This window comes from Miniopterus natalensis, chromosome 15 (assembly GCF_054644295.1).
Source record: "Miniopterus natalensis isolate mMinNat1 chromosome 15, mMinNat1.hap1, whole genome shotgun sequence".
Taxonomy (NCBI): Eukaryota; Metazoa; Chordata; class Mammalia; order Chiroptera; family Miniopteridae; genus Miniopterus; species Miniopterus natalensis.
The window spans coordinates 16,185,021-16,205,277 of NC_142095.1; the positions used below are offsets into that span (position 1 = coordinate 16,185,021).

The following is a 20,257-nucleotide window of genomic DNA, read 5'->3' on the forward strand; positions in this document are numbered from 1 at the left end:
TTCTAGTGAAAGGATACCACCCTGATTACTGCTTCATATCCTGAGGTCATAACTGGTCCTTGGTCATCTGAAGTTTGCCTTCCTAACTACATATTTACATACGGCATATGTACCTGGCCAGAAGATCTATAGACACTGGCTGATATAGCTATGACACCTATTTATCAGGACAGGGTTAACTGAAAAGTGAGCTAAGGAGATGAAGACAACACTAAAACAGATTTTGCAGATAAAAAGATGAACTGTCCTCTTTTATTTAGTTCATGATGTCTAAGACTTAAAGGCAAAAGGCTACTCTAACCCCAACCCCTTTTTTTTTGAGGAACCAAGGCCAAGAGGAGAAGCTAGGCCATCTAAAACCCAGTATTGGTAGCATTCCAAGCTGCCACGTCAAACTAGTGATCAGTACCATACACTTTTTCTCGAAGTCAGCTTGGTGATACTAAGAAAGAGACCCAGAAAAAACTCAAGAGTAAAGTCAGTCTAACCCTAGACTTGGTCCAGTGCCTATCCTCTTATCTTTGTTTTATTGCTCTGTGCCTTGTACAGAAGAAAAAAAAAAGAAAAAATAAATTCAATACCCATGGTTATTATTAAAAGTTAGACAAGCATATAACCTAAATTCCTATAGGCCTCAAACTGTGGTCCCTGGACAAAGCAACATCAGCATCCTCTGGGAGTTTGTTAGAAATGCACCCTCAGACTCCACCCCAGACCTCTGCATCAGAATTTGCAAGATTCCCAAGTGATTCCTATGCACATTAAAGCTTGAGAAGTCAGCTAGAGATGGCATTAAGTGGCAGTGAATACCAACTCTTTCTAATCTTCTAGATTTAAATTAACCATTTGTATTATCCAGCTCTCTCCTCCACTGTTTACAATTCTTTGCAGTAAGAAAAGCATCAACCCTGGTAATGCTCGTAGGAAGAGATCCACAATCAGATCTATATTCCCTATGACAAACACACTTCTCAAAATCCAGCCTTAATCTATTCAACTATGCTAAGAAATTCAAAGACAAAGATAATATAACAGGCATGTAGCAGTCTACCAGAGGGAATCCATCTCCCCCCCAGAGGCTCTCCCAACACTGTCTAGAGAACGCAAGCTGCCTTCTCCAGGAGATCTACTTAACACACGCACTGAGAGGAATTTTATGGGGGAAAAAGAAATAAATTCTTGTCCTCAGCATCCCTTCATAAAATGGTAGCCATTTGTAACCCAGAAGTGAGTGGCAGAAGGGACTTGAAAAATCAGAAAACCTCATTAAGGTGACTAACAACCAGGCTAGTGGTTGGCGACTGCTATTAAAAACTGGAACAATCACTGCCACAGGCCTGATAACTAAGAGAATCCTCCTCATACAAGGTGGTACTTCTAGGGATGTACCATTCAGGTTACTGCCCCTTGGAAAGACCTTTTGGACAAGGGCCAACCTAAAGGACTCCCAAGAAAAGCTGGTGCCCACTTATGAATTATGTATCTAAGCAGTTATGCTGGAACAGAGTAGGCCCAAATGGGAGGAAAACAAACTCAAAACAAGGTCTAAAAACCACATGATCATGCCCACCAAGAATGGTCTTCCCACAAAAAGCCCCTCCAAAATCATTTTCCCAACATTGAAGAAGTGGTGCCCACTGTCTTCCTCCAGCAGAAAGTAGATCCACCTTCAAAGAAATGTTCCTATAACTTTTCATGAAGCACAAGGCTGATGTGAGGCCTATGGAAGCTGTAGAGCTTTTGTGGAATTTGTCCCAAACCAGAAAGATTACTCAGAATGCTATAGCCATGTGGGTGCACAATCTCTCTGATACCAGATTTTAAGTTTCTATACAGCAGTAATTTCCCACCTAACAGTAATTAACAGTATTTAATGAGCTGTTCAAAATATGTACCGCTCACTGTTTAGATTTACATGACAGCATTTTCAAGTTAGATAATAACAAAACACCACAAAGAGCTCACTCTTGCCCAGCTCCATTCAATTTTTAGTTTAACCTTAGGTGCTGCTGTTTTAGGAAAAAATGCAATAATCCAGCACTACTGGAAATTTATAGTCTAATATTGAAAAATATTAGATGCACATAGCGTAGGGACACAATTTGAAAAAGAAAACTATTTTCAATATAATTTGAAAAAGACTCCAGTAGGGATGGCAAGGGAAGACCTAAACATCCATGGACATCAAGGGACCTCATTCTCAACTAGGGATGGCTGAGTGTGAGCATTTAATAAACTAAGCTAAGCATGAATCATGGTTTAACTTCTGGACGAATACAGAAGTGGGGGTAGGTAGCAAGCAAGTACAATGACAAACTAGTCCTTCGACAAGGGCCCAAAAGACAATGGGGGGAGGAGTTGAACAACACAGGAACCATTACAGAGAATTAAATAAAAAAACATCATCCCTTGTGTCTCAAAAGCTATTTTCCTATGCAAGTTAAACAGGTAGTTATTTAGGATAAAAGTGGATCAGACAATAGCTCTTTTCTAAACAAGTCTGACTTAGAACAATTATAATTTGCTTCTTCCCCAGAGAAGTTAAAGAAACAGGGTCACAGTAGAATGAAGTTCTTAGGCTATGGTGATTACTCCTCTACTCCCACTAAATAATCGAGAGCCAGGATATCTGCCTTAGAGTCAAGCGTTTGAGTCCTGATTTTTTTAGTTGCAATGCTTATATCAGCATATATAAAACTGCTATCTAAATAAGTAAATAGAAATCAATTATTAGTCTCTGGTTCTTACAGGAATCAGTTCACAGGGCCTACAAGCACAACCAAATCTTCTACTAGGATAACTGTACTGTGTGTGAGAGGCAGTTGGGGGAAAACAGTACCTTCAGACTTTTTGAGGGATTAAGGTGCAGTTAACACTTGTACCCTCAAAAGTAACAGTGTCTCTCTCTCTCTCTCTCTCTCTCTCTCACACACACACACACACACACACACACAAGCTATTTAAAGGATACCAAAATTCTCAAAGAGGAACTTACCAGGTTTTACTCAATAATTCTAAGAAAAGATTGTAGAACACTTATTTGACTATGAAATGATCCTAGTTAAAGGCTTCCCATTCACCAGTCACCTGCAGTTTCCACACTGCAACTGCTGCCAACCTCTGACTGCAGGTAGGCGGGCATGTCAGTGGGGAATGTGGGAAGTGAAGTGAGTGTAAATGCGCAAGAAACAGGTTCAACATCTTGCACAGAGCAGAAAAAGAGTTGCCTAATATCTTGCTGCAGTGATTTTTTTTTTTGGTCACTTGTTATGTGGTGTGAATTTATATCCCAGTTTGGTAAACTTTTATTTAGTAGTAATTTTACATTTTATCATCACCCGCTTTTGCTCTTAAATGTTCCAATTTGGATGGCATGGTTTACCTATTTATGAGATGCCAGAACACCTCCCTGCACTGCCCAACCGAACCAGCCTGGAACTCCCCGGCCAGTCTCTTAATTCGAGAAATCTTGCTGGTCCTTGGCCCTCAACCTGCGCCCTCCTTCAAAGGTTGTGAGCAAACCCCTCAAGCATATGTGTCTCATTTTAGCCCAGCTGCCTGACTGGAGGCCTTCCGATAAAGCTGGGTTCACGGCAGGGAAAGGCTTGGTCAGCGCTGCTTCCAGCGCCCTTTCAGCGAGTCCGCACGTCAAAACTGGTTTCTTAGTCCGACAACACTATTTGCCTTTTAACTCTCATTCCCTCACATTTGCACTGTGAAATTTTCCTGAGACTGCGTGCGGTGTGATGCGGTATCAGACACTGCAGACGCGAATGTGAGAATCCAGCCGCCCTCAGTCAGGCGTTAAAGGGGTTTGCAAATGTATGAAGTCACGCCACTCTTCTAAGTTTTTCATATTTGGGAAATTGTTATTTTTCATTAAAAATAGGTTAACATGTTTTTGTAATTTTTAAATTAATTATAGTCTTAAATGTTTTAGCCTTAATTTTGAATACAGTAAAAATCCATAATTATTAATCATCTAAACAAAAACTCTCTGGGGTCTATAATAATTTTTAAGACTGTAATGGGATCCTGAAACTTTGAGAACAGCTGGGCATATTATTTTTAAATGCTATTAACACAACTGGCAAACCATTAAAATAAGTGACTCTTATTCCCATCAGATATTAAAAACAAAACTAAAACTGAAAGCTTTAAACAGGAGCTAGAAGAAAATATAAATGAATAGTTTTATATTTGGGGGAGTGGGGAAGCCTTATCTTTACAGCCTGGAAGCAGAGTCTGTCACCGCCTCACCCACACCCCTCGCCCTCGAGGTCCAGCATGCTCCTGTCAACTCCCAGCTGCCCATCTGCATCTCTCTGCCTGAAAGCTGCTTTGCCCGTGGCAACTGGCAGGAAGTGGAGGTAAAATTAACTCCCTGTGATGATCTTACAACACAATCCATAGGTTCTCTGACATTCCTCCAAGAGGCAGAGTCTAATTCCCTTCCTTCTGAATATAGGCTGGTCATAATGATACCTAAATGATGCAGTGTGACTTCCCAATTAGGTTCTTTTTAAAAAGTTGAGATGGTTTTTTCCCTGGCTCATGTGCAGCTGTCTCCCTCCCTTCCTCCACGTGCCTTGGAAACTGTAATGAACACCTGACGCATATACAGTGGAGAAACCATGGGGAAAGACAACAGAGAGTGTGGGGTGCCTGAGCAGCCCCAGACGTTTCAGTCATTAGTCTGCCCAGCCCAGACGTGAGAGGGGAAGCCTACAGGTGACCCCAGCCTCAGCCTCTGCATGAGCGCCCAGCCCTAGTCATCCCAATATACATAAGTGGTGGTGGCTGTTTTACACCACATAGTTTAGGGTGTTGTGTAAGGCAGCAGTAAATAACTGGAACATTCCCCAAGAGCAGCCCTCAAACAACAGCTAATTGTTGGATAGGACAACTCTGAGGCAGGTGTTTTACCCAATTCCTCAGTCTCCTCCAGGCAACTTTCATGTGGGAGCTGGCAAATAAGGCATCCTTTAGTGACAGTATTACTTCCCACCTCTACTCTGTTCCTTAACACCATTAAAGAAACTACAGTTCATCCTTAAACAACACCAGGGTTAGGGACACCAACACCACTCCTCTGCACAGTTGAAAATTTGCATATAACTTCTGACTCCACAAAAATATACTAATAGCCTACTATTGACCGGAAGCCTTACCAATAATATAAACAGTCAACAAATTTTATACATTACATGCATTATATACTGTATTACAATAAAGCTACAGGAAATGTTAAGAACATCATAAGGAAGAGGAAATACATCTTTAGTACTGTACATATGTATTGAAAGTAATCCATGTATAATTGGACCCACACAGTTCAAACCCATGTTGTTCAAGGGTCCCTTGTATTTGAATTCTCATCTCATCTCAAGAGTCTCTTTCTGTGGAAACCAAAGCTGAACCACCACTGAAGTTTTTTAAAAGCACATATACAAGGAAAAGAACATATGTGACTAATAAAAACGGAAAATCCTTCAGAGAAAGACATCACTTAAGGATTAAGGGATGGGCAGAGGTATCTGTAGTACCGGCATACTCTAGAGATATTGCAGGTTTGGTCCCAGACCACTGCAATAAATTGAGCATCGCAATAAAGTGAGTTGTAATCTTTTTGCTGGCGGGGGGAGGGGAGGGTCTTGCCCTCAATTTGGAGGGGAAAAAAAGCAACATCTGTTAAGAGCAATAAAACAAAGCACAATGAGATATGCCTCTTCATGATTAACAATTAATATTTTGACTATGAAAAAACTTTAAACATACTAATAACAATGGATAAAGTATGTAGGCATTTCTCGAAAGAAACCCACATAGCCAATAAACAAATTTTCAACTTATAAATTGGGTAACAATCATACTATAATACACTATGCAGCTCTTAGATGAGATGAGGTTTGCTTCCTGAACCTGGTTTCAAGAAATCCATACCAGTATGCAAGACACCCTCATTTTCAAAAAGCAGAATGAGATGCAGGGGATTTATTTTCTCCTTTAAACAGATCTAAATGACTAGGATTTAAAAAAAGAATGATCGTGTTTAACGGAATCTAATCCACCTAGTAATAGAGAAAGTCAACTAACAGAGAAAGTAACTATGGTTACGCTGGGGTAAGTAGGGTTTCTGACTAGAAAGCCAGTCCCCAAGAGCTTGGGGGATGGAAAGCACTCAGTCTGGGCTATTTAAGCACAGTTTGTAGACTATGGCTTAGAACACAGTTGTTAAGGGTGTGTGTGTGTGCACAAATTCATTCCTGATTTACTGCACATTCAGATGAAGACCTGAAAGTCATTCACAGGAAATGAATATGACTGCTCCCATCTCCAACTTACAGCCCTATGAAAACCATCAGTGATTACAAGGGGTTAAGGTCTCCTGTGGTCAATTTAAAGCACAGATCTGGCCCTATGGTAAAAGCTTCCACTGACATTTAATTTAAAGACTATAGCCCTCCTGTCTTTAGTCCAGGTGCTCGTTCCTAACCTTATCTTTCTACCAAGCTCCCAGACATGGCGCCGAGAGACAGGCTGAATCCAGGGAGAGACTGCAAACCCTCCCACGGTGTAAATCAAAGGGGCTCAAGTTTATTGCAACAGCAAGATGAGAATTCTTTTCAAAACAAGATGAGGGGATCTAGTAGCCTGCTTAGCAAATACACTTACCAATTATATCAACTATTAGCAAAGATGATTTTTTTCAATTTAAACTATCTAAATTATCAATTTATCTAAATCATCAAAACATGAAGGACTTGAAGTGGGTGGATTGTATGTAAATTATATTGAGGTAAAGTAGATGAAAATTTACCTAAGCATAAGCAAAATAAAGTTTGAATTCAATTCTCCAAAGTTTATTAGGTATCAGTTTGTTCTAACCTAATATATACATGTACATTTAAAATATCATTCCAAGAACCAACATAAATCAAAAGCAGAAAAATACCCTAACATTTGCAGAGGAACATCATTTTCAAAGTTCTTTCATAAACTTTGACTTTATCTTTATTCAAATCCTTTGTATCAGGAAAGATAACATTATCCCCACTTGGGGAAACAGAAGCAGGAGGTTAAGTGATGATGTGTTTGCACACAGTGCTGAAGCTAGGAAGTCACATCCCATTCTGCCAGTGCAATCCAGGCTTCCCTATGGTACTGTTCTTCCCACCACATCCACGAAGCTTCCAATAAAATTCCCTGCCTCTGAACTCACCACCAATTTTGTTTAATCAAATTAACTAGTCTGCCTTTCCTACCTTGTTTCATGTCTCTTTCACATTTGGATGGAAGCTGGAATAAACAGGAAAAGAAAATCTTGTGATCTGCTCAGAGGTATGAAAATTTCTTAAAACAAAAATTGATGCACCTTATTTGTAGAAATGAATTAACTGAAAACAAATTCATACCACACAGAGTACTTCGTGTAGAGGAGACAGTATTTTGATAATAATGTGACAACTACCAAAATGAAAATCCCCTGCTTCATGAAAACCAAAGATGGTTTGGGGAAACAAGCATCAGTTTAATTGAATAGTCTAAATGTTTTGTTCCTAAATTGCAAAAAGAACAAGAAATAAATAGTTCTTTTTTTAAGGAGGAAAAAAAAGGCTAAAAAGAAGTAGGTAGAAAACATGACACCTACCTCCCCACCTCAGAACTCAGTTTGGTCCCAGACATAGGCCAGGAATTCAGATCCACCCCACTCCATTCTAGTTCACAGTGGCACTGGGAGGTCCAGCAATCATTGGAATGACCTGCACTGAAATGGAGGTCAACCCCCGCCTGAGGATACAATATCACCCACTGCTCAATGCTCTGTGAAGCCCAGGCCTCTACAACCTCTTTGTTCCCTCCCTCTCCATTGCGGGATCTACAACTCAGAACCACCAGGAAATCACAGGGTCAGGAGGTGAGGACAGCTATTTACTGCACTTGGAGAGAGTCGCTGGCTTCTTTCTTGGCCCCAGCTGGCCAGGAGAGAAAGGGGAAGGCTGTTTATATTTGCAAAGGGCAGGGAGACTGAATGAGTGAGGCTACAGCCTGTATGTCAAATGCACGGCTGGGCTTGGAGGGAGGGTCTGGCTGCTTTCTCACTGCTAAATCTCATCGGCAAATCTCTGTCCTGCGGTCTAACACACCCCTCTAGCTGAGCAGTAGGCAACAGCTTTAACAAAGCTACACAATGAAGCAGCTGCTAGAGAGGCCCAAATTGGAGCATTCACGTGTGACACTTCAAAACTTCCGAAGTCTAACAAGTCTTGTACTGGGACTGGTAAGCCAACACAGAGGACTACCACCAGCGGCCATTGGCCAGCCACCACTCTGGCTTGCAAATTAACACCAGGCAGTGCGTAAGCTACCTGTTAGTATCATTTGCTTCCTAAAATGACTCTAAATATCTCAATATTTAATACCAAAGGGAGTACAAACCATTATCCCCAAACAGAAAAGGGTCCTGTATAACAAAAATGTCAGCTAATATTTCCCATTTTATATGAAATACACTCTCAGAGAACTAACTGCTAAGGTGCAAGCCTGTTCAGGACATGTTCTATAGAAAGGGCCTAGAGGCAAGAAAAGTTCTGATCAAGAGGAGGCAGCTGCCCCAAGCCTAAGGTGAGGAGTTTGACTTAGAGGTACAAAATGTGGCTAAGAGTCCACATACATGGCTTGGAAATAAAGATAAAGAATAAGAAAGATATAAGAAATAAAGTGGAAAATTTTTAATCTCTTTTTCCTTTCTTAAAAGAAAAAAAACACGCCCATAACTGAAGTGCTGAACCGGGGGGTGGAGGCGACCTCAGAACACGTGCATAAGGACAGTATACTGAATACATGCACCAGCTTTTTTACTCTTTCTCCAAACACCAACACGACAGGGAAGGTTTTTTTAGAAATGCATAAATGTACAAAGATAGGAGCAGCATCAGTAGAAGTTTGAAAGCTAGGAGGCAAATGGACAAGGGGTAAAGGTCTTGACATGACCAAGGAAGCTGAATCCTAACCTGGCTGTGAAGAAAGCCAAGATCACAATGCCCTAAACAACTCTGGAATTTGTGGCACTTGGAGAAGCTGAGAGTGAGGCAGGGGAAGGTTCTAAAGGGTTGGTTAAGTCCATAAGCAGCAGTCAGACCCTCCGTGATAGGCAGAACTTTCAGATGAGCTGCACCATCTCCTCCTCCTGTCACCCTGTCTGATCTCCTCCACATGAGGATGGGCAGAAGCTGTAACTTGCTTCTCGCCAGCAGAATAAGGCAACACGGAGGGGCTACCACTCGCTAGATGGTTTCTACAAAAGGTTATGTACATCTTAGCCGACTGGAGAAAAGGCTCTTCTGCTAGCTCTGAAGGAGCCAGCCTCGATGATGTAAACTGCTATGACGTAGACTGGCCTCAAGGAGCTGTTGGCTTCAGTCCTACAGCTGCAAGGAACGGAACTCTGAAGTGAACTCTGTCACAACTATGTGAACCTGGAAGAGAACGCTGAGTGACAGATGAACACACAGGCCAGCCGATTCCTTGACCGCAGCCTTGAAAGACCCTGAGTGGAGGACCCAGCTAAGCTATGCCGATTCCTGTAGATACTAAATATGTATATTGCTTCTGAGCTGCTCAAGTTGTGGTAATTTGTTGCACAGCAATAGAAATCCTGCCAGACTGAGGTTTATTTTCTGGAAAGGTTAAAAGCTCAGGCTCTCTGAACTGGGGGACATTAATATGCATGAGGGCAGAGGTGCTGTAATGAAAATGAGCTTATGCATGCCAGACAATAAGATCCCCAGTTTTCTCCCTCAGCTCCCAGAACACCGCCTGGCCTTCACCCTCCAGGCAGTCTCCTTTGGGGAATATGAACAGCCCGGAGGAAAGACCTCAATACAGTGACATTAAAAGCTCCCTTACTAAGTAACAGATAACCAGGAGCATGGTTCCTCTCTAACATGCAAACAAAGATCAAAACCAGAAGATGGCCAATTAGAGAAAATAAAAATTACAAAGAAAACTTCAAAATAAACATCATTAATACCCAGAGAGACAACATATTGCATTGACAAGACAAGAATATGACTAAAATAAAACATTCAGCAAAGAAAAAAAAAGCGGGGGTGGAGATACTGGGAGAGAAGATGGTAAAAAGGCACAAACGTCCAGTTATATGTTTTGGGAATTTAACATACAGCATGGTGACAGCATTTGGGAATTTAATGTATATTTGAATGCTGCTAAGCTAGTTGATCTTTTTTTAAAAATTTTTGTTTTATTTACTTATTCACTGAGAGGAAGGGAGAGGAAGAGAAACATCAACGATGAGAGTCATTACCAGCTGCCTCCTGCACGCCCCCTGCTGGGGATCGAGCCCGAAACCCGGGCATGTGCCTTGTGAATGGAAATCAAGCCTCGATCTCCTGGATCCTAGGCTGATGGTCAAGCGCCGAGCCATGCTGGCCAGGCTAAACTAGTAGATCTTAAAAGTTCTTATCACAAGAAAAAAATTGTAACTGTGAAGTGATGGATGTAAACTAAACTATTATTGTCATTATGCAATACATACATCCATCAAATCATCATGTTGTAGACCTTGAACTGAAAGAATACTGTATGTCAGTTATATCTCAACAAAATGTGGGAAAGAGCTTTTGGAAATTAAAAATGAAAGCAAAGCCCTAGCCAGTTTGGATCCGTGGTTAGAGCATAGGCCCGCAGACTGAAGGGTCCCCAGTTCAGTTCCAGCCAAGGGTATGTACCTTGGTTGCAGGCTCGATCGCCGGCCCCGGGTTGGGGTGCGTGCAGGAGGCAACCAGTCCATGTCTCTCTCTCACACTGACGTTTCTCTCTCCCACTGTCTCTGAAAAGCAATGGAAAAATATCCTTGGGTGAGGATTGGGAAAAAAAATTTTTTTTAGTTAAATAAAAAAATAAAAATGAAAGCAAACAAATTTTTTTTCTGGAACTCAATGAAGGGTAAAAATTGAAATCTCCCAAGAAAATTGAAAAAGACAGTTAAAAAACAGGAGAGAAAATACACAAAAATTAAAGGGACCATAAGAAGGTCCAAGATTTGAACAGTAGTAGCGATCCAAAAGGGGTAAACACAGAGAGGGTCAAAAGTAATTCCAGAAAACTTCCCAGGACATAGATTTCCAGATTGAAAGTGCACAGTAAGTTGGAGAAAAAGATTCCAGGGAGGGGGAAAAAGAGGTAATATACAAGGAATCAATCAGCTTGGCTTTGGATTTCAGTAATAACACTGGGAGTGAGCTGGCACGGAGCAATGTCTTCAAAATAATGTCCAACACAAATCCCATACCCACACACACAAAATCAAATATGAGGGGAGAACAGAGATCTTTTCAGACATTTGAGGTCTCTAAAAATTTCTCTTCCAAGGATTCTTTTTCAGGAAGTTACTGGGGGATGAACTCTACAAAATAAAGGAGTAAACAAAGAAAAAGATAAAGGAACCGAGATCCAACGGAGAGTAGAGAGGAGCAGAGAGCAGAGAATGCCCAAGAAGACACGGTAAAGGGCACCTAGTGTGACCCACTCAGAGGTGGTCTATCCACATTGGAACAGATCGGGCGCCTGGAGGTTTCCTCAAAAAATGTGAAATTCGTTTACAATACCCAGTGCGTTTGGATGTCTTTTGAGGAGGCTTGGACACCTGTGAAAGCACCTGAAGTTGAATTAGTGGTAAGTATAAAAACTATGGGGCGGTGAGGGAGACAGACAGCAGGGAGAGAGGAAGAAAAGGAGAGAGAAAAAAATTAGCTCCAGGAGAAAAAGAAGCTACTCAGGAAAAGTGGTAACAGGTATCGTGGTGCTACGCAGAGCTGTGACCAGTGTCCCCAGAACAAACAACGACCTAACAAACGAACATGGACGAACAGTGCTGGCGAAGGCACCTGGCGGCGCGGGCAACTAAAGCCTCACCGTTCATTGTTGGGAACCAGGTGTTATTGCCCAAAACTGAAACAGCAAGTAAGGTGGGTGTAACTGCCTAAAAACGGGGAGGGAGAGCAAAATGTGGGAAAGCTGCTGGGAACAGTTGTTTCTTTGTAACAAATCTTAAAGAAATATTAGATTCTTTAGACTATGTTGGTGTATACTTTTAATAAAACTAATAAATGAGAAATGACAGAAAGGAAAAACAACGGCTTCTTTTACCAATTTGAGTTCCTCCAAGTATCACAGTTAGCCATGTTTCCAAATGATCATCTACGTGGTTCTCAGAAATCAAACATAAAATACTGGCCTACTAATTATGGACTCACTACATACAGTCTGATGCCCGCCCACCGTACTACACATGGCATAAAGCAAAGTAAAATGTTAACTAAAATATAACCAGGTACAGAGGCAGTATGAAATTTATTCTAAAGGAACTGGGAAGGTTTCCTAGTGCAATAATGTCTGAGTTATGCTTAGACAGCCGAACTGGCCTTTTTCGGGGGAACAGTAGAACAAAGTGGAGACCTTTTGGTACCGAGATGAGGGTCACCTGCAGGATGTAGCTGAAAATGGAACTGGGAAGACTCAGCGGGAACAGATCACAGAGGGCTTTATTTCCTACCAAGCAATTTAGATTTTAATTGCACTGCCTACAGGAGTAAAGTGAAAAAACAGTCACTGTTTTAAGAAGTGGAAAACCCTGAACACGGAAAACATCAAGCTATTCAGAAAGAGGAAGCTACACATTAGACCTTCGATGAATGAAGCAGGGAGCCTAATTAAGAGGCTATGGAGACCTAACAACCTGGATTAGAGCAGTGACAGAAGAAACTGTCCTTGGGAAGTCATGCATCCTTCCTGCTAACAATCCTAAAGTGTGAAATTATCGATAAACCAGACAGCCTCTGAATACATCAACATGCACACAAATGAGACATCCACACTCAATCCTCAATGAGCAGAAATGAACCCAGCGGCCTCTCCATGACCTGCCTCGTCTCCTAGGGGTTCTGTTAACCAGGCATCGCAAGCGCCTTCCCAAGCACTTCCATGTAGCGCTTAGTTAAGCCACTCTTTCCTAAATAAACAAATGTGAATTTAGTTTACAACCTTGTATGTTTATCAACATTTCAGAAAACTGTCAAACCATGTACTACTCTGATTTTAGTTCAGAAAATACTGATCATTAGTTATAAGCTTACTTAATAGGCTTGCTGTTATATGCAGATAGTTTAAAAACACAGTATACATGCTATTTTAGGTAATGCCTAAGTGTATTTCAAGAAGTTTAAAAATATCAGGTTTAGTATTCTTTTAGGTGGTAGAATATTGGAAGAAAACATTTAAGCAAAATGAATACTTTTAAATCAGTTTATCTGGCAGCTTGGTTGGGTGGTGCTGCTTTTAAGAACCAGGTTCACAAGTTTAAAGATTCTCAAACAGGCATATTCACCACCACACAGGCATGAAATAAAAAGAGTAACAACGTAAACCTCAGGATAGCCACTAAAATCCAGTGCATTTCTGATCACTAGTTATGCCTCTGGAATTCTGTTAGCCAAAGGCATTGTCACAATATTCAGCATTTTAGTGTTTTGTCAATGCACACTTCACATTATGAACACTGAGCCCCACACAAAGCCAAGAGGAAGGCATACCAACTAAGACATTGCTAATAAGGTAAAATCAGAGCAGTCAAGATTTGTTTAGCAAAACAAAGTTAGTGAGGTGCAGTCATCAGCTCTGGAGGAGCAGCTGCAGCACTCCTCCCAGCCCCACAGAAACCTGAGCAGGGGACACAGCGTTCATCTGCACTCAGCCAAGGTGACAGCACCCAGGAGCCAAGAAGCAGACAGCTGCTAGAGCAGGCTGGCTGGCGAAGGCTGAGCCTGTGAGTTTCGGTCTCGGAGCAAAATGCCTTTCTCCTTCAGCAATAACAATTCAGAGCCATCCTTCGCTTCAAGAGCCCCTCACACATCTGCTCCGTGCAAAACCTTAAACACAGGACATGGTTCTGGAGAAGACCTGCCTCAAAAGGAAGCGAAGGAAAATGTCCTTGGCTCTGGCTGCTGGGGCTGCTAGGCATGGAACAGTGAGAGTATAAAATAAATCCTGACTGGTTTAGTATGATAAACCAATTAAAAAGACCTATTTAGACTTTAATATTTGTTCAATATTCTATTAGGTACAAGAGTCACAAAAACGGTAAAAGCTAGTGCCTACTTTCATAAAACTCCAGGCTAAGAGGAGGGCCAACAAGGAACGGATAAAATACATGGTAAATCGTTAGAAGCTGGGTAAAAAGGAAGTGGAACGGATGGGAGCCCAAGTGAGGGTAGCTTAGAAATGGGCCCAATATAAAAATCTCATATGGGTAACCCCCCTCTCCCCTTTCCTCCCTCTCCCCCGCCACATGCACGCACACTTGCCCACACATGCCAGCTTTCATCCAGAAGAGCTCCCATGCTTTCACCTGTGAGACAGGGTGTGGAAGAGGGGCACAAGGATTTAGAACAAGTTCCCCAAAATGAACAGCCTCAGCGGTGCAGGCCAGCGGGTCTTACAAGTCCAAGACAAAGGATAAAGTATGTTTTCCATAAATTTGAATTTATTCAATATAAAGGTTTGCCCCTCATTCTGGTATCAAGTTTTTCATATTTTGTGATTAAAAGAAAAAAAAAGTATCCTGCCCTTTGTGAAATGCTGATAGTAGATGGTGATTTTGTTTTCAATATCCTTGTGAGACAAAATACAATCAGGAGCCTTGTATCAATCAGCCGTGTGTTGAAACCCAAATTTACTACTGTGGTAACAGCTTCTGTAGCCCTGAGGAGTATCTATTTCCATAAAGGAAAGGACTGGTCTCAAGCCTGGGACTCGACTGGCCCAGCACCTCTCAACTGTCCCCAGGCCCCCAGCCTCTCAACAGAGCCTAGGTAAGCCACTGCCCCCTCTTACAGCCACTGGCACCTCTGTCACTCAGACTCATTCCCGAGAGGAACACGCACTGGAAGCAGTTTCCACGGATGTATATAAAAGGTTCACCAGACCACAAGCAAGTCCTGCCTCTCACCAGGCCGACCCACACTGATGAGACAAGTCCCTCACAAGCGGCAGGTGAAAGAAGCCCATGTGCGCCAAACCATTTCCTAAATACAGTCAGTGTGATTTTGCCTTGGCTGCCACCTATCTCCAGTCTGATAGGCAAACGAAAGGTAGAGGTTTGGCAAGAACATCTTTAAGAAGCACTAACTGTATTACTTATAAGGACTTTTCACTTATCTTGGTATCTCTTGGTCCCTCAAAATCTGCACTCCTCTTTTCCCCTTTCATTTTAGAAGTATATGTGCTTCTTTCCAAGACAAACCTGTGGTCTTTATCAAACTGCTCCTTCCTTTGTCAGTGAATCTAACACTTGGTTACAAAAGTTCAGACTTCATCATGCAAAAAGAAAAACACAACTAAACTAATCCTGAAATACTTCTAAATCTCTCTATCCCTCCGGGCCAAGTCCAGCTTTCTTGTGCCCTTCAGTGCCAACTTTCTGCTTCTACCTACACACATGCCCTCCCCGAGGTTCAATCTGCTTTACCTCAATATTCTACAGTGAACTACTTATTCTCTTAAAGGTCACCGAAGACCTTCCAGTCTCAAAATGAAACGGCATTTCCCACTTTCATCATCAGCCCTGCCTTCTTGAAACTTTCTTGCCAATCATGACATTTTCTGATTCCTCTGAACTCCCCTCCCCCCTTTATTAAGCCCTGCTCCCTGCAAATCTGTTGAGGCCCAGGAACAAGCTAACAGGAGCTCCCCAGGGAAGAGTTTGGATATATGGAGGTCCGGAGTGGCTTGAATGGGCATTAATGGAAGTCCAATGGGAGAAGGCAAAGTCAGAATCTGATACAAATTTAGCAGGAAATACTAGCTTGCTGTCTGAACAGTTACAGAGTCTTGGCAATTAGAAAAATAACATCTACTACAAAGCAACGACATTCAAACTATACCCCAGATGGAGGAAAAAAGGTGGCTTTAATGTTTTAAATGCCTCATTTCCCCAAAATCTGTTTTCAGAAGGGGTTATACTGCTTTCAAAAGCGTTCAAAGTACACTGAAGAGTCTGATATAACTAAATACACAGGGAACTTGCAAATCAGAACAGTGTGCAAGTTCAGGTTCAACCTCAGTTTCCTCATCTGAAAAGTGTGGCTAATGATATCCTACATACCACCACACTGAGATGAACCCTGAGAAGTAAAGGAAGTACTACATAAAGTGGCTTTGAGTCCTGAAGCTCTATTTAAATCTACACAATTATTCTGAAAGCAGTAAGTGCCACAATTTTCATAGAAATTATGACTGTTTGAGTATCAATAGCAGCTGTCAGACAAAAAAAATCAAAGGATACATTTTGGTTTTCCAATAGTCAAATCTTAATCTTTTCATTTAAAGGTCAAAATTAATACAGTAAAATTCCACATAATTAGTGAAGGTATTATACTGAAATCAAACACAAAAATTAACTTACATCATATCAACTAAGATATGTACTAATTTAATAAAGTTTAAAATTAAAAATATAAACTAGTTAAGAGTGGTGGAGTTTCTTCCCATAGAAGGCTGCATAACTGTACCCTTTCATTAACCAAATAAGGAAAAAGGTGTTTTAGAAATCTACCTTTTTAAGTGAACTGATAAAGACAAGAGTTAAGTTCCTACAGCATCTCTTCAACGTTATAATGAAACAACATGGAAGGAAACATCATTTGAGGACCTGCTGTATATTCAAATAATGGGGGATGGAAAGACGGAGAAAAGAGGAATTTCTATTTTTTTAATAACCACCCTAAGTTACTCTGTTGCAGACAATGTATTCAGAAAACCCTGATCCAGACTCTACTCCCCTACAGGTGCTCAGGAAAAGGGGTAATTGTCATGTGGAGGCTCCTAATTTTATAGCAAGTAAAATGGGAGCCACTTAATCGACAGAGGCTTCCATCCCTCAACACAGTGCACACATACCCCGGCCCCTAAAGAGCAGCAGCGGCCTGGCCGGGCGTGGCCCAGCGGCTGAGTGTCACCTAGGATCCAGGAGATCAGGGTTCGATTCCCGGTCAGAGCACATGCCCGGGTGCGGGCTCGATCCCGTCGGGGGCCTGCAGGAGGCAGCCGATCAGTGACTCTCTCATCACTGACGTTTCTCCCCCCTCCCTTCCTCTCTCCGAGAGCAATGAAGACATATATTTTTAAAAAGAAGAGCAGCAGTACACACTGCCTGACATTTAGATCCTGAAGTGAATAAAAGGTCCATAAAGCAGAACATTTATTTTAATTTCTTGTATTAATCTCATTTTACCTTAAGATTTGTGCGTTTGAAGGTATGCTTAAAAAGTCCTTCCTCGCCTATGGGTCACGTTCTTTTTGATCTTTACTTTTGAGTTTTACTTTTCACACACACGCCGGCCTTTCACCTGTCTAGATCTTCCCTCACATATGGAATTGGCTAGGAATCCAGTTTCATTTGCCTCCATATGATGAGTCAGCTTTCCCTACACCACCGATCCTTTCCCCCACTGTGTTTATGGTGCCACAGTCCTCTTACAGGGTGGGGCAAAAGCAGGTTTACAGTTGTGAGTACACGAAACAGAGTTTATTCTTGTTTTATTATTTTCCTTACAAACAACTGTAAGCCTACTCTGCCCACCCACATTAAAATCCTATATATACATGTGTTTATCTCTGAGCACTCTAACTTGACCTCTTTGATCTGTTTATATTATTAGCACAAGGCCAGGGCAATAAAAACAGTGCACTACTGGGGCAAGTCTTCATATCTGGCAAAGCAACTCCCCTCTCCCAATTTATTCTTTTTCTAATACCTAGCTGTTCATGGACATACTCTCCACATATAAGTTTAGATTAAGTTTATAGAGTTGCCTCAAAAAAAAACCCAATTGGAATTAGGTTAGGAATGAATTAAATTTATATCAGGGAGAATTAACATCTTTACGCTATAGAGTTAGCAGATAGCGGTCAGAGTGGGAGAAGATATTTGCAAAATCTAAAACAAAGGTTTAATATCTAATATACCCCAACAGAACTTCAACAGAAAAGTGGGCAAACGGTATGATTAGGCAATATAACAGAACAGGATACACAAAAATCTAGCAAGCATGTGAGCATGGCTAACAAGTGGTATCATCGAAGAAATGCAAATCAAATTACAAGATACCACTGTATAGCTATAGAATGGCAAAAAGTAGAAAACCAGAATATGCCCAGGGGACAGGTATATAAGAACTCTCTCATGCCTGGCTACTGGTGGGCATGGAGATGGGTGCAGCCATTCTGGAAGCTATCTGGCAAAACTTAAATCAAATTAAATTTAAGCAAACCCTATTATCCTCTGTAATTTGGCTAAATTCTTACATACAGAGATCCATAAAAAAATGTATACAAGAATGATCGCTGTTGCTCTGCCAGTGGTAAGGGAGAGCTGGAAGCAACCTGGGCTATTGCAGATAAAATGAATATACCCCATAGGATACTATGTAGCAGCTTGAAGCAAAAATTAGACCTTTGCATAGCAAAGGGACAGCTTAAAAGACAGACACAAAATACACCATTTAAATAAGTTAAAAATATAAACACTAAAAACATTGGAAAGAACACATACAAATAATATATCAAAACATTACACCCTTAAGTATCCTCCCCACTCTACCACTGATTTTAAATAACTCCAGTTTTACACATAACAGGACCTTTCTAAAAGGAACCCTAATCATGAAAAAAATCATAAATGATGAAAGAAATATAAAAACATCTTGAATGGGTACAACCAGAGTCAATGCAGGAAAAGATGGCAATATCTATAACATGGGTAAAAAAATGGTAACATTAAAGATATAAAGGAATGCAATAAAAGCATTTGGGTGAAAAAATAATTATGTTTTAGACATGTTTTGTTTTTAAGTTCCAGTGTTTGATCAAAAACACTGACTCCAGTGGGCAGTCAAGGATGGATGCAGAGAGATTTGAGAGTCATCGGGATTGTCCCCTGTTCTAACTGCCACACAGTTATTACAGATGACTGTGGCATGGACAGTACTAATGATATGGATGCTCTGGGGAAAGTGAGAAGGTCCTGGTTTAAAACAAAATAAACCAGCCCTAGCGGGTGACTCGGTTGGCTGGAGCATTATCCCGTTCACCAAAAGGTTGCAGGTTCGGTTCCCGGTCAGGGCACATACCTAGGTTGTGAGTTCAATCCCTGGTCATGGTGCGTACAGGAGGCAACCAATCGATGTTTCTCAGTCACATCAATGTTTCTCCCTCCCCCTTGAAAATCAATAAAAATATATCCTCAGGTGAGGATTAAAAAATAAACCAGTAGGAAGCAGAGGGGAAAATGATTTGTGGAAGGTGACAGTGGAGAAAGTAGGGAGTTAGTTACTATAGCTCTCCTTTACTGAAAGTTGACTATGTCTAATAAAAACTAAATACATAACTTTGTGTTCAAATACCATTATATTCTACTTGAGTAGCAATAAGCACCAAAGGTTTAAGACCAATTTCTGCAAGCAAACATAAAACTGAGAAAATCTAGTGTCATTATGTGAATGGTGCTCCATGGAGTTGTGCAAGTCAGTGGCCCTGACTTGCTTTCATTAACAGCAAAATACTGTGCACAATTTAGAATGTCCATCAAATATTTAACATCTCTTGTGTGCTAGATAATAGATTAGGCATTGCACATCCTGTGGTTAACAAGACTGGCATTAACCTCATAATTAGATAGACTAAGTCAAGATGTTATGGTAACCTAACAGCCTCCTCTCTGTCCCCTCTTCCCCACCCCCAAAAAAATCCTAGTCTGGGGTCACAGATGGCTTCCCAAAGAAAGTCAATTTTAATCTTAGATGAAGAAAGTTGTCCTAAAACTATGCTCTTGCTGGAAAAACAGCTTTATACCATACTATATATCACTATAATATATATTTCAATATATATATTTATATATAATATATAGTATGTATACTGTGGAATATTTTAGTAAATAGTCTAAGTAGCAGTATTATATTTACACAGATTTTCATATATAGTATGTATACTATTTAAATTTAATAGTACATGGTATGCTTTGTGGTAGTTATAACAATAACTATACTACGATATGGTTTTTTATTTCAATAAAACAAGCTACTGCTCTCCTGAGAAGTCACAGGTGTTAAGGAAGAAAAGACCTTTTGAGCATCAATTCCAGAGGAGTAAGTTGTAAATGTCTATTCCACTTAGTGCT

The 20,257-nt window shown here is 40.9% G+C and overlaps 1 protein-coding gene across 1 annotated transcript in view; it reads right to left on the reverse strand.

The window, feature by feature from the left end:
• Positions 1-20,257, reverse strand: part of LOC107526362 (ubiquitin-conjugating enzyme E2 E1) — a 59,892-nt gene that overhangs the window by 6,340 nt on the left and 33,295 nt on the right. The gene's annotated exons all lie outside the window — the stretch shown is intronic.